Here is a 25,605-nt window from a genome sequence, read left to right on the forward strand (position 1 = left end):
CTGGATGCTATTGTTCTTATTATTATTACACATCTTCGCTGGAGAGTCATTACAGAGCCAACTTTTCCCCACGTTCAACCTTGATATTATTTGCAAAATTCTTTATCCCAGTATGGAGTGAAAATTTCACTCAGAGGAAGTGGAGGATGACTTAGAACTACTCATCCTGTTTATTTAACTGAAGTGACTGCTTGTCTGTTTGAATTCACCAAACTGCCAGGTTTAGACCCAGCTTGCAGTTGGAGGCCACCAATGGAAAGGCATGGGCCCACACAGTTCCTAAAACATATGGACACAGGCCAGGAGAAACATGAGATAATTAACTGAGTATCAGTCCAAATAACTGTTTTGAAGGAAGAATAAGTTCCTGTTATCGAGTCTTGATGAGGTCTCCTGGGGAAGGAAGCATGCTGTCCAGGAAAAACCAGTGTCGTTGCCATCAGAAGAACTGGTAGGAGTCCCAACTCTTGTTATTAATTTGTTAAGAACTTTACTTTCTTCAGAAGTGTCTGTTTTGTTGTTGGTGGTGTTGTTTTAGTGTTAAATGGGGCAGTAATTTTGAGAGTGCTATAAGATGACATAATAAAGGGTTTTAAAAATAATTCCATATTCACGTAAAACCCCATCATAACATGATACGCAAGGTCTAAATCTCCATTTTTCCTCTTCCTGCTTTTCTCAAGTTGAGATTGTTTGCTATTGTCCTTTCTGTCTTCACCCTCTTTTCCTCCTGCCCAGATAAACTTGAGCTTTCCTTGATTGAGAAGGGGCTGATCAGAGGATGGAAGTCATTGCTGATCATGGTATTTGCAAATTCACCACATAGGGTGACTTTCACTCTATTCCTTTAAAGAGGTTAAGTAAGTTACAGATGGTTAGTGTGTAATGGAATAGAGAAAAGTTTATTCTCCTGATTATGTTAAGGGAAAGCACCACATGTACTGGAGGAAATAATGTTTGATATGTTGCATTCCATGTTATACATAAACTGAGAGAAGTAATTGGCATTGCTGCTGCAGGGATGGTGTGACTTAAGGAGGGGTGTAGAGTGAAAAGAATACAGGAAGGAGAAGGCAAGAGAAGAGAGTAGGAGGAAAGAGGCTTAGGAACTAACAGAGTTCTTGTCTCTGGGCTCCCAGTAATCCCTGGTTCTTCAGTGTGTGCACAAAATCCAAATATATACCTGAAGTCATTGGAATTCTTGTGGGAATATGGGGAGAGTTTGAATCCTGAATCTGGGTTTCGACTTGTCTGATAAAGGAAGAGCGGAGATAAATAAACACAGGCATATAGACCCTCTTCTGACATCTGACTTATTTGTGAAACACCCTAATACTACTTAATAAATAATTACTCATGGGCAAGTCATTTAAATGTGCACAGGAATCTCTATGAAATGATCTCAAGTTAACATCAGCTTTGAGTGTGGGTCTATATAATCCATAGAAAGATTAATTTATGTCTTCTGTTTGGTCTAATTCTAGAGTACGGTGAACTTTTGAGACTTACAGCTGAAAATACTACTTTCTTTAAATCTTTTCAGATTAGAAACTAAGCCAGAATCTGTAACTGGTTCCTTCACTGCACATCAGATAAGCAGGGCTCTGTGGAGTAGCATCTTGGAACTCTTAGAATTGTTTGCATGAAATTGAAACTGCAGAAAATGCCATTTTATGGAAATGAAGCCATCCCATGGCTATTACATATAAATTTTCTACTTCGTTCTTAAGCCATAGAAGGAATATTATTCTCAGCTCTTCATCTACATGTAGTTGATGTATGGAGGAAAAAAAAGCTCACTTTAATAGCATAAAAACATTTATTATCTAGGTTATTAAATTATTATCCAAGACCACTGGTTACTACTTTGCCCCAGTACCATCTGGAAAATATCACACATTTTCTTCTCTCCCAAAGCAAGATAATCCCTTAGGAAATGGGGCAGGGAGGGGAAGAAAGAATACCTGTTCATTTGAAAGAAGTGTGTGAGGAGCCAACCTAAAACCAAACCGAGTAGAATTTTCAGGGCTTTGTGCATAGTTAGAAATAGGTCGTCCTGTTCATCTTGAGAATCTAACTGTTATGGGTTGAATTATGCTTCCCAAAACTCATGTGTTCAAGTCCTAACCTCCTATTTCCTCAGAATGTGACCTTATTTGGAGATAGAGTCATTATAGAAGTAATCAAGTTAAAATGAAGTCCATAGGGTGAACCTTAATCCAATATGACTGGTATCCTTATCCTCTCTCAGTCCTCAGAAGGAACCAGCTCTGCCGACACCTTAATTTTGAGCTTCTAGTCTTCAGAACTAGGAGATAGTACATTTCTATTGTTTAAGCCACCTGTTCCGTGGTAAGTGTTATGGCATCCACCCCATCTGTGGTATGGGTTATGGCAACCCTAGCAAACTAAAGCATTGACCTTCCATCATTGAAGAAAACAAGAGGTACAAATCTAATCATGTTTCGGTTATCATAACTCTGTGAGTAGGAAACTTTGAGAAGATAAATCGTGAAATTTGCTCTAGATTACTGATGTCTAATGGGTAGGCTTCCCTAAGACTAGAGGTAAGAAAACCATTCATTCATTTACACTTTTAACCACACCATTCATTTATATTGCAAAACTAATACAACTGTAATATTGTTACTCCAATTCCGATATTTTCCTACAAATTTTTATTTATTAAGAATTTATAAAAAGAAAAAGGAAATCATTCAGAATCCCACCACCTTAATAAATTAGTGTTCTGATTTTTTTTGTTGTTGTTTAATCTTTGTTCTGATCTAGAGGCATACCTAATCTCATTAGATTTAATTATAGTATAGAAGAGATTTTGTAGTTTGGTTTTCCCCCTTAACAATAGTTCTCAACCTGAGGCTTTTCCCCCACACTCCACTGAGAGACTGGGACTTTTGGCAATGTCTGGAGACATTTTGGTTGCCACAGCTGGGGTGGTGGTGTCATAGGCATCTAGGGGGTAGAGACCAGTGGTGCTGCTGCAGATCCTGCCGTGCACAGGACAGCCTCCCACTCCCAAGGATGATGATCTGACCCTGAATGTCAATAGTGTTAAGGTTGAAAAACCTTGCCTTTTAATAAGATATCTTGAGTGTTTTCTATATTCTTGCCATAGGGTCTTCATAATCTTTACTTATATGCCTGCAAACTATTCTATTGATCGATGTATTATAATGCATTTAGCCAATAAACATGTAATGTGTTATTTGGACATTTTAACTTTTTACTATTCTAAATAATAGTGCAAATATCTTTTTATTTATATAGCTTTATAGATGATATTGAAGAAAAATTCCAATAGTGGAATTTAGATTTCAAAGTATGAATAAACCAAATATCAAGAAAAATTAAGAAACCATATATATATATGGTTTCTTTTCTAAGGAAACACTTTTGTTTTTCTCATTTCTGAGCTTTCCTAAAACTTTGACATCTGCAGTCCAGGATTGACCCCAACTTTTTTTTACACCTAAAGAAGGAGTAATCTTACCAAAATTTCTGTTTTCTAAGACCATTAATTGCTCATTACTTCATTTTAGAGGTCACCTTGGCCTATTTTTCACTGATTCAATCATGACTGTTCCTTGGCTCTGAATAGCCTTTCTCAAATGCAACCAGGTAAGATCTCCTTAACCGCGTGCGCTCCCAACTCACTCATACAAAATCAAGAGTTAACTTATCACGAGTTATCATCACAGGCTAACTTCTTAAAGGGGCTTCTCCCTCTGCCTTTGAAATAATGTAAATGTTATTTTACATTACAAAAGAATAAGACAAATTAGAAAGCACTAGCCTTGAAAGTCTTAAGAGTGTATTAAAATGTGAGTAGGTTGTCAGGCTGAAACAAATAAATGACGACCCTAATTTTTTATTCATATACTAAAGACTCCTCTCCAATCACTTAGACATTCCTTAAAAGATAAAACAAACAGTTAAAGATGATGAAAGGTGATTTTTCCTTGGCCCCAGGGAAACAAGCCACCACTTCACACCCTGTCCCCACCCTCAGACACTCTGCACTAAGTCAAAGATTGGGAGAGCCAGCTTTATGGGCAGGCGGCATCCAGCACCACTTGCGGTCACGGAACTGGAAGGGAGATGCCTGCTGAATGATGAATGTGAGGGTGAACAAAGGCAGGGTGATAAAACAGGTACAAAGAGACTTGCCTTCACTGTCCAGATGGGAAGGGGCAAGTCTGACATTTAGACTTGGAATCGGAGAGTTCTAGCTACTGGTTACATTGGTTGCATTATCTATTGGTTATATCGCCCTCAATACAATTGGCTGCTGAGGTATATCATAACTACTTACCTTTACCCGCAACTCCCATTTCCGTGGATTCCCTGAAACCGGGCAGCAACAGCAGGGAACAAACTTCAAGCCTTGATTGTCCTGAGACACGTCAGATCCATCCTTTTTTATTTTAAAGCATGCATTAACAGCCAGAATTTCCTAGATAGAAGGGACAACTTGACATTAGAGTCTATCAAAACTATCTCATATAATCCATAAAAACAAGTGCCAAGGATAAAAATAAGTCAACATACCAAATTGGAATAAATATAAAGACAGATCTAAAGTAAAATTAAAAGATAAGTAGAAAGTTCTGTTTACTTTAAATTATCAACAACAAAACCAAGTACACATATTTTTAACATCTATAGATTATTTTTAAAAATGCAAACATGAAACAAATTAATTAGAAATTAAATTCATCTACATGACCGTATTTTACGTCAGGCAATGACAAGGTGTAAAGGACAATTTGTCATGGCATTCTGCTTAAATCCCTTGTAGGTTTCCTGAAGGAGAGATTATAAAAGAAGCATAACAAAATAAAGATCAGATTATTTTATTTAGGAAACCGTTGTTTCACTAGTTAAGGTATAGTTTGCTTAGCCTGTCTTTTCCCTCAAAAAACAAGAGCTTGTATGCGGGTAGTTTGTTTTGAGAAGTGGTCCCAAGAAACAGCAGCAGGGGGCAGTGGATAGCGGAAAGGAGGGAAAGCCAGCACAAGGGCGCCTTCTTGGGTTGAGCACTGCTCTTGGCATCTGGGATTCTCTCACAAGCAGTGTAGACTGTGCCTCAGAGTGTATTATTACCCAGGAGATGGAAAAGGGGGGCATATGGCCCTTATCCACTAGCCTGCATCCCTCATTGGTCAAAAGTTGACCGATGAGTATTAACTCCCTTGTGTTTCCAGGCTGTACATGTGAGAGAGTGTGACAGATTCCCAAAGGGTCCTTCAAGGTGGTGGCAGAAAAGCCATAGGTCAGAAGGCAAGAGATAAGTGATGAAACCAGTGTGAGGTGCTGTCAGGATGCACCTGTGAGTGGAGGTACCGGCTGCAGCAATGTCTGCAGTAAAAGTTGGGCCAAGAGGAAGAGACAGCGCACAGGAAGAGTCCACTACATCTCACAGGCCAGTTCTAACTGACTTGTAGTGGCTGCTGGGAGTTTTGGGATTGAGAAGAATCCATAAACTGAATCTGGACTTATCAGCAGAGAACCCAATGTCTGTGAGGTGGGAGTTACGGCATTCCTAAACTTTATCCCCATTTTATGTTCCCTGGACATACAGAGTGATAACTTTGTCTTCTGGCTTCCAGCTTTGAAAGGAATGAAGTTAAGGAGGACTGTGGCTAATGGAGCAGCCAGAAACGAACACAACTTCGTTTTAATATGCTCTTCCTCATAGGAATGTTTAGATTCCACTATAAGATGTAACAGAGAACAAAATTCTTTTGTCAGTGTCTGACAAAACAAATCTTTCATGAGTTGGATTGGCAGATAATAACCAATTCCTTTGGATTCATTTGCTTTGGATCAAAGAGAATAAACCATAAGAAGCATGGCAATGAGTATTTTCCACATAAATGTCATCAGAAGGTGACATGATGTTGACTTTTTAGAGAAGAAAAAAGAGGTTTGTGGGGTATGCATAATTCATAGCTTTCTGAGTATTATAGCATTCTGGACACATGTCTTACTCGAGCTACCTCCCCATGCCATATAGCGTTGGGAAGGTCAGCTCCTTCTGCAGTACTTGTGAGACCCTCTGGATGGGAGAAGTGTATATTCTTCTGGATGTTGTTTGTCATCTGTCAACCAGAATTCCCTCCCTGGCTTTGCCTCCGCCAACCAAGTGTGTTTTGTCAACACTTCTACTAATTTCTTTCTCCTTCCTTCAGGCATAAGCTACCCTCTCCTTCATTCTCTACAGTAGCTCTGTCACAAAGCTGCTATTGTCACAGGATTTTAATAAAGATTTGGGGATAATAGGGGGATCATAGCACAGATGAAGAAGCTAACTGGATGGCTGACTTCACTCTTCCTAAAGAACTTGGCCAGTCCCTCAATAGGGGAATCCATTAGCGGCCATCTTTCTCATCAGCTATAAATGCTTCAGGTTGGCGGGGGGTCTGCAAGTTCCCATCTTCCCACTTCCTACATTTCCTGGGGTCCCTAATACTTTCTTCCCTTTTAGTTGCTAGGGGAAAAGTCAAGAATCCTTATAATTTTATCATACAACATATAATCTGGCTCCTGCCTTTTCCCAATATCTTTCTTCCAGACTAGTCCACAGGCCGTTCTTTAACAGAATGACAATAAGACTCAGAGATAAATCTTCCCCCCCAAAAAGTGATAAATCCTCCTGTTCAGAACACAGCACCAGTGTTTTCACTTTAAAAAAATTTTAAGGCAATTTTATTTTCCTCATATATAAACAAAAGTCCAATTTTCCAAAATAGGCCTGGACCTAGTCTAAGTTTGAAGCCTAAGGAATATTCCAGAGAAATGTCAGAATTTCAGATGGCCACAGAGGTTGAGATTGGTGGGAAAAAGATTTTTAATGGAAGAATATTTAAGTTTATCTTCAATCTAGAACAGAGGAGGGACATCAGGACATCCCCCCCCCCCCCCGCCGAGTACTGGAAAGAACCAAGCACCAGAAATTATAATTATGATAACTTTACTGACAAATCTTATGGCTTGGAGATGTCACGTGCAGTGAAATAAGGACATTGTAAAATAAATTGAGTATTTAACCAGGTAAAAGAAAGGGTGAATGGAAGAAACACAGAACAACATTATTAATTAAAAGTCTTGAGTCATGAACTAAGACCTTAAACCTTTTACACTGGGATTAGAAAGTCCAGTTATTTCCTCCAAGAGTTTGTTCCCACTCTAACTTGTGATGAAATAAACCTCTTGGTATAGGAGGTAGAATTCGAGAGGATTTATTTCTTTTCAAGTTGGAGGGCATTTGGAAAAAGCAGACCTTTGCTATTAATACTCAAAAGCACCCAGGTGTTTTATTTGGCATTGCCGTGATGAATAAAAGAGATTTTGAGTGACAGAGAAAGCTACCTATCCTTCCAAATGTCAAATCACAGCACTTTTTAGGGCTCTGGGTGGGGGACCATGCTTATGCCAGGTGACAAATTGCATCCCAAACCATAATGCATGTGCTGAAATTAATTAAAGCTATAGAGGAAACCTACGTGTCTGCAAGCAAATATTGACTCTACTAGAACATTCTAATGTCCTCAATGGGAGGTAAACTAGGAAGAAAAATGATCTTGAAAGAGTTATTCTGAAATTGGATTAGTTTCCCATTCAAGAAATACCATTGTGTTCTCTTCAAAGTGATTTTCCAAGTCAACAATACTTATAGAACGCTTCATAATACTTTGAAATGACACACTCTTTTGCACAGCGTTCTTGCAGGAAATTGATTTTTATTCTCCAAACACCAAACCTGCATTCAGCAGAGCCAGGAACTCAGGGGCAGACATCTTTGTGAATAGCGTTTTGCTCTGTCATTCCTAAGAACCAGTAGAGAACTGGCTCAAGCTAAGGAGTATGGGTTTGGGATTGGGTATGCTCTGGGCTTCAACTTCACTGTGGGCCCTATTGCCAGGTCTGCCATTCTGAAAATGAAATGTGCTTGGCTCCTTGCAGATAACGCCTCTCATCTTTGCCACCAAGTCCTTGCATAGTGGTATCAAGTAAATCCTGTGGCTTTGATTGTTCCCATCCACCCACATGTTATTTCTCAACCCACCCCCCGCCCCAGCCCCACATCCTATAAAATGCCATCTGTAGAAAACTTTGCTGGCACAGCTCTCACCCCAGGTTTCAAACCCGCTTTCCATCCTAATGCCCAGGACTCTGCCTGGCCCTGTTCTGGATCTAGCTTTTGCCCAGCATGCTGCCTCACAGAATTTTTCCATCTGCTCCGTGTACTGTAGCCCCACGTGAAGCAATGCTCCATCCTCTTGCCAGCATGAGTTTCCCAGACATTGTATTCGAGATCAGCTTGGAGGTCCTGAACATTCTTTTCTTGGAAGAGAGAATGATTACTTCAGCCTGGTTAGAGCATTTAAGAAGCCAAAGTCAGCTCTGCATCTGAGAGCGTTGCTGTGATCTTGTGGCTTCTTGCTTTGAGGGTGTGGTTAATACTTAGACTTACGCCACAGTGCCACCTTCTAGGTCCCCATCCCATCTGCCTCACAGGTACATCGGGTTGGAGTCCTCATCTTGATTACTCAACTGCTACCCAAGTTTCTCTGGGACTGACTGGAAGCACTGCTTCTTCCTGCCCTCCTTTCTAGTGACTAGAGATCTGTCCTTGTGTATAAGTCCCCATGTCTGAGTGGCTGATGCCCATGTCCAGACCCAATCCAAGGTCGGTTTCCTTCTTGCTTGGTACTTTCTCCTTACTTCACCATAGCCAGCCCCATGTAGCTTGGCTGCTACTCCTCTCTGCCCACTTGCCTCAGCTCATGCCAATGGACTATCACTCTAACTACACCTTCTCCTTGTCCTCACGGTCTTGCTGGCTCCTTGTCCTAGCCATCTCTTGCTTTTTTAATAGCACATCAATATCCAGTAACAATAATATTATGCAAGCTTTATCGACCAATGTTCGGCTTATTATCTCTAAGTCTCATGACATCTTCAGGTATATGTCATTACCCCATTTTCTAGATGAGAAAAATGAGTCTTAGCGACCATATAACCAGAAGATGGCTGGGTTGGAATCAGGCTGGGTCTGGCATCAAAACCAAGCTCCTCCATTTTACCAAACTGCCCCGCTTTGAGAAGAGTTGCATCATTTTACCTTCGATCATGACCAATACTATTACTTTCATTTACAGGTGAATATACTGAGATTCAGGGACCTCATGAGTGAGGAAGCCAATATATGAGTCAAATCTGACTCTGGAAACTTTCCTCTTTCCACTACAGGTTGCTATCTTTCACGATGGCACCTACTTTTTTATAAGTTGCATACTTGCTTTGTGAACACTCAGAGTTTAGTCTGCAAGTAGTTTAAGTGCCTCTATAATAAAGTCTTTTGTAAAAAAAAAAAAATAATAATAATAAATAAAGTCTTTTGTTATGGCATCTGAAATGTGCTTTGGACGACAACTTCTTCCCTTCCGCTTCTCTGCCTCCTTCTCAGCTTCCCCCTCCACTTGTCCTTGGAATGATTCATCTTTCCATCTTCTCTTCAGCAGGCATGGATTGTCCCTGAGGATGCTTACAGAACTTAAAATATCAGCCAGAATGCCAGCTTTAAATTACAGTGAGAAATGGAGCTATCAAGCTCTCCAGTGACTCATGTTTGTTGATCAGTCTCCTCTTTCCCTGTGGGCAAATCTACGTGGGATGTTAAATTTATAATTGGGAGATGAATTGGAACAAGAGAAATTAGATGAGGTGACTGAGTGTGACAGGTTACAATGGTCCGATGCATTCATTTCCGCATTTGGGATTTTGCTGCCACAGGCTCTGGCTGGTTGAATCCTTGGACTGGGACACAGACTCCCAGATGGCGCTACTGTAGAGTGTTGAAAGGTTGTTCCTGTGCTTGATATACCTAAACAACTTTAAAAAATTTTAAACTGAGATGTGCAGTCAGTATGAAAATATGTATGGAATATGCATAAGGTGTAAAGGATAAATACAGTGAACTTATCCACTGTCCAGGCAAGAAACAGAATATTACCAAGAACGTTGAAGTCTCTTGTGTGTCCCATTTCTTTTCTCAAATCACCGTGATCCAGCATTTTGTGTTTATAATTTCATTCCTTTTCATAATAGCATTGCCTTTTCCCTGACTCCCTAAACAACGTATTGGTTTTATATGAATGTAATCATGCCATATATATTTTTTATCAAATTGTTCTTTAATTCATGTTGTTTTATGTAGCTGAAATTTATTAAATGCCACTAGCACATAGTAATCCATTGTAGTAACACACAGCTTATTTATCTATCCTGTTGTTGATAGGCATTTGGATTGTTCAGAATTTGTTGGAATAATAAACAGTGCTGTGACGTACAATTTTGGGCATTTGTCTTGGTGCATATGTGCATGGATTTCCAAGAGTGGAATTCTTGGGTCATGGGTTACACACATTTACAATATTATTAGAAAATGATAAATTGTGTTTGGTTGGAGCAACTATAGATACTACTATCAGCAGTATAAAATCCATGCTTTTCCCACATTCTCACCAGCATGCAATGTTGCCAGACTCTGATTTCCATTGTGGGTATGATATTTTATCTCATTGTAATTTGAATTTACACTTTATCATTTCCAATAAAGTTGAGCATAGTTTCTTGTGTTTATTTCCATTTATGATTATTCATCTGTAGAGTTCTGGTTCAAAATTTTGCCCTTTGTTATGGAGTTGTTTTGTTTTTAATTGATTTTGGAAGTTTTAGTTGTTTTTTTTAAAGATTTTATTTATTTATTTGACAGAGAGAGAGAGAGGGATCACAAGTAGGCAGAGTGGCAGGCAGAGGGAGAAGGAGGAGGAGGCTCCCCACTGAGTGAGAGCCCAATGCGGGGCTCGAACCCAAGACTCTGGGATCATGACCTGAGCCGAAGGCAGATGCTTAACCAACTGAGCCACCCAGTCACCCCATTGTGTTTGTTTTTCATTTTTCAACATATTTTGAGTGTTAACCTTTTGTCAGTTTTATGTGTCAAAAGATCTCTTTTCCCAGGTTGTGTGTTTTTCCTTTAATTATTTTTATATTTTTGAATGAAATGATAGAATTTATTTTTTCCTTTATGGTTTGTGTGTTTTAAGAAATCCTTTCCTATATGGAGGCCACAAAGGTATTCTCCTTTGTTGTTAGTTTTGCCTTTCTCATCGAAGACTTTAATTTAATGGAACTAGTTTTTAAATATAGTCTGTGATAGGGATATCATTTTATTTTTTCTTGTGGATACCCAAGTGTACCAAGATAATTTATTGAAAATACATTCTTTCTCCAAAGGGAAAGTCAATATCAAAGATCCACTTATAAGTAGATCTGTTCAGGGCTTTCTCTTCTGTTTCTTTTGATGATCCTGTGACAATACCTCTGTTGTAATTATTACAGCTTTATAATAATTCTAAGTATGTATGAATGTATGCAAGTACCCTTTCTTCTTCATCTTGGCCCTTTGCGTTTCCATATAAATTTTTAAATCAGTTTGTCAAGTATGACAAAGTGTCTTTTGGGGTTTTGATGGGAACATCATTGAATTACCAATCTGTTTGGGTAGAATTGGTATTTATACAGCATCAATTCTTCTTATCCATGCATATGATTTTCATATCTATGTTTATTTAGGTTTTCTTTGTCTTTCAATAAAGCTTTATAGTTTTCTTTATAAAGTTCTTGCACAATTTTGATTTTATAATTTTGGTGTTATTGCATATATCTCTTAAAAGTTTATATTTGTTGAAATTTATTTTTATATATTGAGTTTTATATTCTGCAACTGTGCAAAATTATTTTATTAATTTTAGTAATTTATCTGTAGCCTTTTTAAGATTTTTAATTCAGAGAGTATATCCACAAATACTGAGAGTTTTCCTTCTTTCCAGTTCTCATACCTTTTATTACTTTTTCTTGCCTGATTACTGGCTATGCCCTCAGGTACCGTGTTACATTTGGTGCTAACAAATACCCTCGTCTTGCTCTTAAGCCCAAAAAGAATGCCTTAAATTTTTCACCATTAAATATGATGTAACCTATAGGTTTTCTGTAGCTGCCCTTTGTCAGTTTAAGGAAGTTGTCTTTTATTTCTAACTTATTTTCTTTTAATTTAGGAAAGGATGTGGAATTTTATCAATTGCTTTTTCTACTTCTATTGAGATGATTATGTGATTTCTCCTTTCACCAGTAAAATGGTAACATCTATATATATCTATATAGATATATATCTGTATATCTATATCTATATCTATATCTATATCTATATCTATATCTATATCTATATCTATATCTATAATCAAACTTGTACTCCTGGGATCATCTAAATGATGCCTTATCTTAAAATATACACACACACAAACACGCATCCATACTTCTGGATTGTGTTTTTTAATATTCTAATTTTTGAATCTATGTTCATGAGCAAGATTAATCTGCAAATTTGTTTTCAAGCTTCACTGGGTTTTGTATCAGAGTTTTAGTAGCTTAATAAAGTGAGTTAGGGATAATCCCATTTTTCTATACACTGAGATAGTTTGAATAAGGTTGAAGACTTACTTTTTTTAAAAATATTTGTCGGTGGGGGCGCCTGGGTGGCACAGCGGTTAAGCGTCTGCCTTCGGCTCAGGGCGTGATCCCGGCGTTATGGGATCGAGCCCCACATCAGGCTCCTCTGCTATGAGCCTGCTTCTTCCTCTCCCACTCCCCCTGCTTGTGTTCCCTCTCTCGCTGGCTGTCTCTATCTCTGTCAAATAAATAAATAAAATCTTAAAAAATAAAAAATAAAAAATAAAAATAAAAATATTTGTCGGAAATTGCTGGCAACACTGACTGGGCCTGGTTTTTCCATAGGAAGGTTGTTAACTTCTGATTCAATTTCTTTTATAGTTATATGACTGTTTACATTTACCATTTCTCCTTGAATAAATTTGGGTAACTCACATTTTTTTTCTTGAGGTTTATCCATGACATCTGAGTTTCCAAATGCATCACATCAAGTTGTTTATAATATCTACTTATTATCTTTTTAATATCAGAATCATTGTTGATTTTTTATGCCTAATGTTGTTTATTAGTGTCTTTTTACCTTTTCAAAAATCCATCTTTAGAGACACTTGTCCATTTTTTGTATTCTGTCAAAGAACCTTGATATATTTTTTTCTGGGCATTTTTTCCAGGTAAGTTTTCTATTCTCTTATAAAATCGTGTCAAGCAATGGCATTCAACTGGATATTATACTGGACCTTGAAAAATCACTTTTTCTCTCACAGATATTTGAAATGGTTCTTGAGTATAAATTTGAGTGGAACTCCTCTCGGAAAAATAATTATGAAACTAGTTTAGCTGAGGATTTAGGATATTAAATGTTCCCTGTACAGTCTTAAGTAGGAGACAGATTGGGTGCTCATACAAACCTCTCACCACTTGACCTCCATGAGCTTTTGTAGACATGTCTGAACTGGTTGGTTTTCAAATCCTCTCAGCCATCTACCAGCACAAAACACAGCAACCATAGGAAAAGGACAAACAGAACTCTGGCTGCTTCAACCAGGGGGCAAAGGTGAAGATTAGGTCTGAAGGTCATAGAATCTGTTTCCAACACTATTTTGCGTTGCATGCTCTCACCTTCTCCCCGTTAGCTAAACAGAATCGCATATTGGTATCCAGACAGGACCTGCCCTTGCTTGCTTTGCTTTGGTTTTTTCCTCCACTTGGAATTCTTTTTTCATATCTCTTTTGATCAAAACACATCTATCCTGAAAACACACAATGGATGTTTTGGGACCCTACCTAGCCTGTATCCCTCCTTCTTTGAGTTCCTTTTACTCTCTGCTCACAGTCATGGTTTTCTACTGATTCATTTGTTATACACAAACCCTCTACCCTTACCCTTGCTAATATGACCAGAGGTGACACCTGAGGTAGGGTAATTACGCAAAAACTTCACTGTATTTTGAGAAGGTGCCTCAGATTTGTTCTTGGAGAGAGAGAGAGAGAGAGAGAGAGAGAGAGAGAGAGAGAGAGAAACCAAGAAAGAGAGTTTTAACTGTAGAGAATAAACATGGTTACCAGAGGGGAGGTGGGTGGGAGGATGGGTGAAATAGGGGGTGGGGATTAAGGACTGCACTTAAACAATGAGCACTGGGTGATGTATGGAAGTGTTGAATAACTATATTGTACACCTGAAACTAATACAATACTGTATGTTAACTATACTGGAATTTAAAATAATTTTTTTTGATCATAGGGCTGGTCAGGAAGAAATTTAATATCCTGCTTGGGGGTGTAAATGTGATTGCTGGTGTTCTGGGAGCCCAGCAAGCTTTCTCTGAAACACCTGTTTTCAGTTTCAGAGCCTTATTCTCACCTTCTGTTATGCCTGCAGTTCCACAGCCTTCTGGTCCTTCTCAGCAAAGTCTAAGTGCCCACTCTTCTGCTGAGGTTGGGGGCAAGTGAATTTAGGCTTTGGAAGTTCACCTGAGGGTCGAATTGTTTCTTATATAATCTTTCAACAGTTCTTCTGTTTTCAGACCACCAAACCCAGGTCCCTTTTTTATTTGGGTTATCTTTTTTTTTTAAATATGCTCCACATCCAGTGGGGTGCCCAATGCAGGGCTTGAACTTATGACCCTGAGAGCAAAACCTGAGCTTAACCAACCGAGCCACCTAGGCACCCCTTGGTTGTCTTTTTTATATTATCAACGTGTAAAGGTTCTTCACATATTTTAAATATGACTCCCTCATCAAATATATGATTTGCAAACATTCGCTCCCATTCTGTGGGTTGTCTTCTCCCTTTCTTGATGACATCCTTTGAGGTACAGCCATTTTTGTTATTTATTTATTTATTTATTATTTATTTTTTAAGTAGGCTCCATGCCCAGAGTGGAGCCCAACATGGGATTTGAACTCACAACCCTGATGCCAAGGCCTGAGCTAAAATCAAGAGTTGGATGCTTAGCCAACTGAGACACCCAGGTGCCCCCCCCCCCCCCGCCGCCAGAAGTTTTTAATTTGATAAAGTTCTTCTAGCTATTTTCCTTTTGTTGTTTGTGCTTTTGGTGTCATATCGAAGAACGTGCTGCTGAATCCAAGGTCAGGAGATTTACACCTAACAGTTGGGATTTCTTCTAAGAGTTTTGTGGTTTCAACTTTTATGCTTATGGTTTTGATTCATTTTGAGTGAATTTTTTTTTACATGATATGAGGTAAGAGTTGAACTTCATTCTTTTGCATGTGGCTATTCAGGCGTCTCTGCACCATCTGTTAAAAAGACAATTCTTTCCCCATCAAATGGTCTTGGCATCCTTGTTTAGAATCAATTGACCATAGATAAATAGGTTTATTCTGGGACTCTTTATTTTATTCCATTGATCTTTATGTCTACACTTATGCCAGTGCACACTGTCTTGATTATTGATGCTTTGGCATAAGTTTTGAAATCTGAAATTATAAGTCCTCTAACTTTTTTCCTCCAAAGGTTATTTTATTTTGTTTTATTTATTTCATGCTGGGTCCCTTGAATTTCATATGAATTTTTATATGAGCTTTTCAATTTCTGCAAAGAAGCCAGGTAGAATTCTAACAGATTGCATTGAATCTGTTGATCAATATAAGGAGTTCCTCAGAAATTTCTTCCATTTCTTCCATGAACTGTCTCTTGTCTAGAGTGATATGTATGTCTCCTTTCATAAGATTATTTTGGAATAAAGGTAGAAAAAAAATCAAGTTCTGTGACTTTAAAATTTAAAACCTTTATACAGTGGAGAAAATTGTAATAGGAAAGTACATGTTTTTAAAAATCTCATGTTTTAAATTAAAGAGATGTTATTACTTGGTATTTTTCTAGAATCTTCCATTTTTCCTATGGACAAGAATATGGAGCACAGAATTTGAAATAGAGAAATTACCATATTAAATATACGCAAATCTTGTCCTTTTTGGGGTGGGAGGGCATAAAAGCCTCATCCAGGAAAGAAGGACTTACATAGTTTAAAACTCAGTTTGTATTCTGAATGAAGATTAAATAAACTTTTAAAACTCTCTTTCCACTGGAGTGAAATGCTAGAAATTCCATAAAGCTTGGCAAAAGGAATAATTTTTGAGAGGTAGTAAATGTTGTTCTTTACATTTTAACATTGTTAATATTGATACCAATAACACCATTATTTACATAATTTTTACAGTTTATGAACTAAATTCACATGCGTTGTATCTCTACATTGTATTTCCTCCTTCTATTTTAAATTAATTTTATTTCACCAGCACATCAAATAGGTCCTTTTGTATCTATGTTACTAAATTTCTATAAATGTGTGCTTTGGGGCTGTTGTCTTCTGTTTGACCTATAGTATTCCAGCACGTGGAGGAAAATTTATTAACCTATTTTGTGCCATGGACATTTTAGCAGTATGAGATAGACTCCTAATCAGAAAAAGATATTTAAATGCATAAAGTAAAATACATGGGATTATAAAGAACACCAATATATTCAAATACCCCTATTAAAATTTTTAAAACCACATTTTATGTAGTAATATATGAGTGAAAGACTAAAAAATTATCTTCAAGTATGAAAATCACCTTTAAGTTATCTTTAATGCAACTTCTACACTAAATATTGTTTATTAGCTAGTACAATACCTAGTGTTGCCTGAGGATTTTATAATCCAAATTCAAGTTTAAAGTCAGGGCAACCTTGACTGAGGTAAAGAAAAATGGAATGAAAGGGAGGGGCTAATAGGCTAGAAATCAAAAAAACAAAAATTAGTTCAAATCTTTCCCCGGGAGCTTTCATGGACAGTACTCAAAGGACAGAAAGTGCTAAAACTTGCAATAGATTTTGCTTTCCAGGCAAAAACTTAATTCAAACTTGGAATATACTTATCAACAAGCAAACAAATTAACTGAAGAAATGTAATTTTGTTATATTAAGACCCTCTGAAATTGTGTTACAGAAAATATTACAAAGGACATCTCTGTAGGGTCAGGATTCAAAGCTGTATGTGACATGAACAGACAAATAACATTTTGTTTTGTTTTTGTCTCCTGTCCTTGCTACCTGAATGAATAGGTAAATTAATCAACAGAGTACTTTTTAGGACAGAACTTAATGGGAGCATTGAATGGGCTTTCCTGGCGGAACATGTCAACCCCTCCAATCTGTCCTTTGACCTTTGCGATTTCATTCTTTTGGACCTTGTTCTTTAAAACAACAACAACAACAGCAACAAAACTTTACCATTTTCCAGATTTTTCAGTGTCTTTGGGAAGCATTAAGTCTAAACACCTATCATTAATGATCCTCTAGCTCCTAGCAGATTAATTACTAGGTAGAGGACAGCTAGATTCTTAGCACCATGAGGTAGCAAAGAAGTGTCTGATAGGAAAGGTACAGGATGTATAGCCAGATGACTTGGACCAAATTCTTCACTGTACTACTATCTCTGAACACTGGTTTCCTAACCTTTGAAAGGGTATTGATTATACTGTCTGTCCTGCATAAATTATAAAAAATGTTATCTAAAATTGAACCATAATTCATAAACGCTACCATGTTCTTTGGTTCTTTTGTGTGGGTCAGAGTCAGGAAAGTGACTAAAAGAAGAAGTGAAAAAGAGTATTAATTTTTGATGATTTTGTGCAAGCATGGCCTGCAGGCCCCATTTTGGGCCTCAAAAGTGCTAGAGAAATGTAAGATGCAGTTTCTATTGGAAGTTTCTGCCTGGAATGTGTGAATTTATGTATCCATCTTACCAACCATCAGCGAACAACTACCAAGCACTTGTCCCACGCCGATGTGGAAAGAGCAGGGACTGGCCAGAAACCTCTAATACCCTCACCCTTCTAGTCTAGTTTCAGAAGTTGTGGAGTTATGGATGATACTATCCTTTTTCATTGGGTTTTCTTGCATTCGGTACTTTTAACCCACTGTTTCCCAAAATGTTCAGGCACCTAATTGAAGAGACCCTTCTCTAAGAAAAACCCAAGATTTCCTCAAGCCACAGAAGAGATTGGTTTTGTGAAAGAGACTAGAAAACTACCTGACCAATTCTTTTTTTTTTAAAGATTTTATTTATTTACTTGACAGAGAGACAGCCAGCAAGAGAGGGAACACAGGCAGGGGGAGTGGGAGAGGAAGAAGCAGGCTCCCAGCCAAGGAGCCTGATGTGGGGCTCGATCCCAGAACGCCAGGATCACGCCCTGAGCCAAAGGCAGACGCTTAAGGACTGCGCTACCCAGGCACCCCTACCTGACCAATTCTTTTTTTTTTTTTTTTAAGATTTTATTTATTTATTCGACAGAGATAGAGACAGCCAGCGAGAGAGGGAACACAAGCAGGGGGAGTGGGAGAGGAAGAAGCAGGCTCCCAGCGGAGGAGCCTGATGTGGGGCTCGATCCCATAACGCCGGAATCACGCCCTGAGACGAAGGCAGACGCTTAACTGCTGTGCCACCCAGGCGCCCCTACCTGACCAATTCTTAACACATGCATACATGTATTTGCTATTTACTTATTGGGTGGGAACAGCACACAAAGCAGCGTGAGTCTGTGGCATGTGGAGGGGTATATGGCAATACAGTGGTAGGAGTCCAGATCACTGGGAAATCATTAAAAACAAGCCACAGATATTTTTCATTTCAATGCATCTGACAATGTCTACACAAGGACTGCAGTAAAATGATCAAAATCAAATTAATTTTAAGTACGGACAAAATATCTGGTGGATGCCACACACTAATCTTAGATGGCCATGCCAAAACCAAATGTGTGAACAGACTGCATTACAATTTTATGCAGTCTGAAGAACACGATTTTAGTGTTTTCTTCTTGTCTCTCCTTTCACTTCACATTGCACTCACCTAGTCACAAAGTCTGTTTGAGAAGGTACGACACAAAACTATAATTAAAACCATATCGGTGGAATGGCTTTTTGTCTGCCTTTTACATAATCAGAAATATTAGAAAGACAATAGTCAGAATCAGAAGATTTCTGTGAGGTTGGGTATCATTTAACCCCTCTACGTATCTGTAAAAAAGGCAATAAGCATAATTTGCTTACCTACTCCATGAGGTCGTGAAGATCAAATAAAATGATCAGGAGAAGACTTATTTTTTTAACCAAAAAGTGCCATACAAGTGTAAGATATTATTATTTTATTGTTAGTTTGACTGCTATGCTCGGCACTTCTTGGTCTGCTGTTTTGTTCAGTGTGTTTCTTCCTCATCGTGCCCCTTTTAGAAGCTGCTCCATGGAATGGAAATAGATCTTCTTTTATTGATCGTTATATCTAACTGTCTAATGGAAATGTACTACGACGTATGCTGGAGACACTCACCGTCAGGCCGAGGACAGAGTAGTGTAACCTTGTTATGAAGAGTGTCACTGTTCTCAGGTTGTGTGAGGATTCAACCCTGTCTTCGGTCTGCAGGATGATTTACAGTGCGTGCTATAGTGGGAGATTATAATGCTTCCATCAGAGAACAGAGTTTCCACTTGCATTACAGAATAGGCCATACATAATTCTGTTCACAGGAAGCACCATCTTCCCTTAACGGTCCGAATAATATAGTAGCAGAACAGCAAAAGAAAGTAATTTAGGAAACAAAACCAACCTGTTATTAAGTGATGCATAACTCTGATAGTTCTCAAACTATTCTTTGTTCTCATTACATTTTTATCTTTCTATGAGAGAAATTAACAACAGTAATACCTTATGTATGCATGCTATATTGCACCTTATAAAGTGTTTTTATGAAATATACTTGAATCCCTACTGCATATTAATAAAGTGAAAGGGGCAGAGGCTCATTTTAATTTTATAGAAAGGACAATAAGGTTAAAAAATAGGTTAAAAAGCTTGCTGAAGATTACACACCTCATTAGTAGTAATTGTGAATCAAACCCTTTCTGATTCAGTGTTTCTGTTTTTCTCCCCAGCAAATATGTTCTAAAAGCTTATACAACACTACAAACACCCCAAATGGCCCTTAACTATACATCTGAGGGTTCTTCCGGTTGGAAATAGAGGAGATGGGAGAGTGTCCACCAGTGGTTCAACAAACACACACAATCCTGAATACATTAAAAGGAAAGTAACCGCGACAATCACACAGAAAGAAAAAGATCGCCATAATTACTTTTAAAAATTATTTTAAAGCAAAGGGCAAGATTCCTAATTATCTAATTGGATGTGTATCAGTTTGTTGAGTCAAGTATCAAAGTTGTAATCATCTTTTTCAGTGATTGTTTAATTATTCCTGTTCTGCAGGTGGTACCAAGTGTACTTGCTTTATTTTAAGAGGGAGAGTTGCAGGAGATTTGCACTGAGCTCACAGCACATTCTTTGTTTCCCTGGTGATAAAAAGCCTCCGCCATAAGGACAGCTCTGTGAAGGGAAGTAGCCAATTCACAAAGGGAGGAGGAATTTGGCCTCCCAGTTCAGAGTCTTTATTGCAGATACTACTAGAACAATCTTAGAAGAGTTCCATTCATATTTATCTTTGAACTCTGTCCTTCGTTACATAAGAGGGCAAAGCAGACACACCGCTTTTGTGTGCGGCATCAGAGAAATCCTTGCTAATGGCCCTGGTCCACGCTTATGTAATATAAAGCAGTTCTAACTAACAGTAGGGAAATGGCAGAAAGCATCGCTTTAAAAACTGTAAAAAGTTTGTACGGAAAGGGGATGTTATGCATCAAGATGCTTTGTCCTTACTTTCACATTATTCTGCATTCACACAGCCTGAGTACGATGGAGGTTTGGCAATTATCTAGGTAATGTGATCAATGTTAATGGACAATCTGGTTAATTTGGCTTTTAAAAGGAGATTTTTAGCAACAGCAAGTGAAATGCCAAGAGAGCTCTTAAATGAATTTCTTCTAATTTTTAAGTTAAACTGCAATTCTTGACTTTATTTTCCAATTACCATATGAGTTTCAACAGTCTTTTTGCAATAAGAACACTTTGTTCTTAAAGAGTCCCTGGCACTCAATTAGTTCAAAGTACATTTGGGTATATGCAGGTTATCAGTTTCCATCCAGCTTTATGAAGTGAATTTGAGCTGCAAACATTGGTAACTCTGTTACTTTCACTGTCCTTATTCTTCTTTGAATTCTAGCCATAGTGATTTTTGATTTCCTTGAGCAACTTCATATATATGTGTGAAAATATAATTATATATATGTATACACAATTCTTCATACATTTAGAAAGATAAATTTTTATGTTCCTTACTCTGAAAGTATTAACCTAGACTAATCTTCTTCCACTGTTAGACAATATTGCATTTATTTTTGTAAAACTAAATTTTATTTAAGTGAATATGAGGCACATGCTGGTTTTATGCAAAGCATTGAACTCGGTTTTAAGTTGACTTCTATGAAATTGCCATCATACAGCCACTTTTGACCTATAAAAACTTCAATCTCAAGCCATTTGGTCTGATAGACAAGAGATGCTATGACTATTAGTGGAAAAAGAAAGAGTGAAGAGGAAAGTTGTTTTGGAGACAGTGACATTTAGAATTTGGCCCAGCATGATTAGACTTCAAGAGAGATAAAAAGACTATTCCAGAACACAAACGGAATGTACAAGAGTATAGAAGTAGAAAAATATAAGTTGGCCTAATGCCTGTGTGGAGTGGGAGATGAGCCTGAAAAGAAAGCCTGCAGGGAGATCACGAAGGGTTTACATGACAACGGAGCCCCATTGCCTTTGGCCCTTCGAAGCTATGTTCACCAACTGGTCCTTGGGAAGATTTGCAGTCTGCCTTCACATCACCCAAGTACTTCAAAAAATATCATGCCGTGAATTTAACTTAATATTCATTTAAATTGGTTTTAGACCAAGGCCTCAAAGATTCTCCACAAATAATACTTCAAGGACGATCTGCAGCCCACGGTCTAAAATCACAAAGCATACAAGCAAACAAGGTATTATGAGTGAGAAAAAGTTAAAAAAAAAAAAAAAAAGCAGAAACAGGGCCGTAAGACCAGGGATGAGAGTTATAAACACATATTTTATAACAATTCTGATCTGTAAATTTAAATAAATAAAGGAAAAAGCTTACAAGTAACTCCAAGGAATAGGAAACTATAAAAAAATTAGTATAACAGATTTTCAAAAGAATCACACACAACTTTTAGAAATAGAAATTGGAATAACAGGGGCGCCTGGGTGGCACAGCGGTTAAGCGTCTGCCTTCGGCTCAGGGCGTGATCCCGGCGTTATGGGATCGAGCCCCACATCAGGCTCCTCCGCTATGAGCCTGCTTCTTCCTCTCCCACTCCCCCTGCTTGTGCTCCCTCTCTCGCTGGCTGTCTCTATCTCTGTCAAATAAATAAATAAAATCTTAAAAAAAAAAAAAAAGGAAATTGGAATAACAACGTGAACAACTAAAGGGACCAACCCTTAAAACTCAACAGTGAGAAAACAGCAGCACAATTAAAAAAGTAGGCAAAAGATCTTAACAGAAATCTCACTAATGAGGACGCGCAGACGGTAAATAAACATATGAAAAAAAGTGCTCAACAGACTATGTTCTTAGGGAATGGCAAACTAAAAGAACAATGAGATACCATTACACACCTATTAGAATTCTAGGCCCAAAATCCAAAACGTTACTAATACTAAATACTGGCTGGCCAGTAGGTGGAGCAAAAGGAAATCTCATTTATTTCTTGTGGGAATGGTAAATGACACAGCCACTTTGGAAGACAGTTGGACCGTGGCTTCCCAAGCTATATGAAGTCTTACCATAAAACCCAGCAACTGCACTCCTAAATATTTACCTAAATGAGTTGAAAACTTTTGTTCACACAAAACCTGCATATGCAAATATTCATAGCAGCTTTATTTATAATTGCCAGAACTTGGAAGCAACCAAGATACCCCTCAGTAGGTGACTGGATAAACTGTGGTATTTCTATATGATGGAATATTAGTCAGTGTTACAGAGAAATGAATTATCAAGCCATGAAAAGACATGGAAGAATGTTCCTTGCATATCTCAAAGTGAAGGAAGCCAGCTTGAAATATATTTTGGAAAAGGCAAAACTACAGAGATGTAAAAAAGATCAGTGATCGCCAGGGGGCCCGGTATGGAGGGAAGGAGAGGAGGAATGAATTGGTGGAGCATAGGGGATTTTTAGGGCAGTAGAGGGTCTGTACATTATTGTAATGATGGATACATGACATTACGCACTTGTTAAAACTCATAAAACTCCAAGACATGAAAGAGTGAATCCTGATATGAACTATAGACTTTAGTTAATAATAATGTATAAATATTGGTTCCTCAATTGTAACAAATGTACCACACTAATGCAAAATGTTAATAATGGGGAAACTGTGTGGAGGGAATAAAGGGCTATATGAGAACTCTGTACTCCACTCAATTTTTCTGTAAACCTAAAACTTCCCTGAAATATAAAACCTATTAACTTAAAAAAATTTTTTAACTCCAAAGACAGATTTAAATGTAGATTAGGCACAGCTGAAAAGAAAATTAATAAACCAGAATACAGGTTAGAAGAAATTTCCAGAATTGAGCAGAGAAAGGAATAAAGATATAAAATATAAAAAAGAAGTTAATTGCCACAAAAGTTAGAGTGAGTAAATTTAGCATACTTTTTAAAAAACAGACTTTGGTTTTTTTATCAGGTTTAGGCTCCCAACAAAATTGGTGGAAGGTATAGGTACAGATCTCCCACATACTTCTGCCCACTTCCTATATATAGCCTCCTCTGCTATCAAAATCCCACACCATACTGGTACCTTTGCTAGGACTGAGGAACCTATGTTGACACATCATTATTACCCAAAGCCCATAGTTTACATGAGGGATCACTTTTGGTGTTGTTACATTTTGTGGATTCTGTCAAATGCATGATGACATGTATCCACCATTATAATATCATACAGAGTCAATTCACTGACTTAAAAATCCCCTGTGCTATACCTTTTTATTTTTCCCTCACCCCTAACCCGTGGTAACAACTGACCCTTTTACTATCTTCATAGTTTTGTCTTTTTCAGAAAGTCATAGAGTTGGTATCATACAGTATGTAGCTTTCTCAGATTGGCTTCTTTGACTTAGTAATATGCATTTAAGATTCTTCCATGTCTTTTCATGGCATAGATAGCTTATTTCCTTTCAACGCTGAATAATATTCCATTGTTTAGATGTATCAGTTTATCCATTCACTTACCAAAGAACATCTTGGTTGCTTCTAAATTTTGGCAATTATGAATAAAGCTACTATAAATATCTCAGTGTAGGTTTTTGTCTGGACATAAGCTTCAAACTCTTGGTAAATACCAATGTGGACAATTGCTGGTTTGTATGGTAAGAGAATGTTTGCTTTTGTAAGAAACCACAGACTTCCAAAGTATCTGTACCATTTTGCATTCCCACCCATGATGAATGAGAGTTCCTGTTGCTCCACATCCTGGACAGCATTTTGTGTTTTTAGTGGTTTTGGATTTTGGCCATTCTAATAAATGTGTAGTGGTATCACACTATTGTTTTAATTTGTAAACTTGTATATTTGTAAATTTGTATATCATGATATATGATATATATATACTTATTTGCCACCTGTGTATCTTCTTTAGTGAAGTGTCTGTTTGGGTCTGTTGCCCAGTTTTAAAATGATTGTTTGTTTTCTTATTGTTGAGTTTTAGGAGTTCTTTATATATTTTAAATAACAGTCCTTTATATGTTTTTTGCAAATATTTCCTCCAAGTCTGTGGCTTGTCTTTTCATTATCTTAGCAGTGTCTTTCACAGAGCACAAGTCTTTAATTTTAATGAGGTCCAACTTATTAATTCTTTTTTCATGGACTGTGCCTTTAGTACTATATCTTAAAAGGCATGGCCATACCCAAGGTCATCTAGGTTTTCTCCCATATAATCTTCTAGAAGTGTCTTGCGCACTTTTATTGGAGTTCAATCGGGATAGGAAAGAGAGAGCAGATTAGAGGCAATGTTTGAGGAGAAAATGGCTAAGACTTTTTTCCAAAATAAAGGTGGGGAAGAAAGGGACTAGAGGAACAGAACCACTGACTATGCATTCACTGTAAATTACTTCTGTGTAAGAATTAGGGATAGGGGAATGAAGAGTTAAATTGTATGAGCTTTTTTCCCCTCTATTCCTATTGCTTATTGAGAATGAAAGAGTTTGAAACGCCTGTCTGGGATCCACTCATTTTCTTTTAGGGTGTTGGGACAAACTAGGCCAGGAGGAAGAAAATAGGCAGATTAATCCAATCTAACCTCCTTGTCAACTGGAACTAATAAATAAACTAAATAGAATAATAATATTTACCAAAAGGAAGGGTTCTTATCTACAGAATGCCTTAGTAGAATGTCCTTGCCAAGGATTACTTAGTAAATAAACCCAGAATCTATAGATCTGTAATGCGTGGTTCCCTAAAGAATCACATAAGTCATTTAAGTCTCTGAAGTATAAAATGAAGATATTTCATAACTTAAGCATTCTTCCTGCCCTGTGAGGTAAACCAGCAAAACCTTATCTGAAACCTAATCCGTTATTCTGAGTCAGAGAGTA

Source organism: Ursus arctos, unplaced genomic scaffold, assembly GCF_023065955.2.
Source record: "Ursus arctos isolate Adak ecotype North America unplaced genomic scaffold, UrsArc2.0 scaffold_3, whole genome shotgun sequence".
Lineage (NCBI taxonomy): Eukaryota > Metazoa > Chordata > Mammalia > Carnivora > Ursidae > Ursus > Ursus arctos.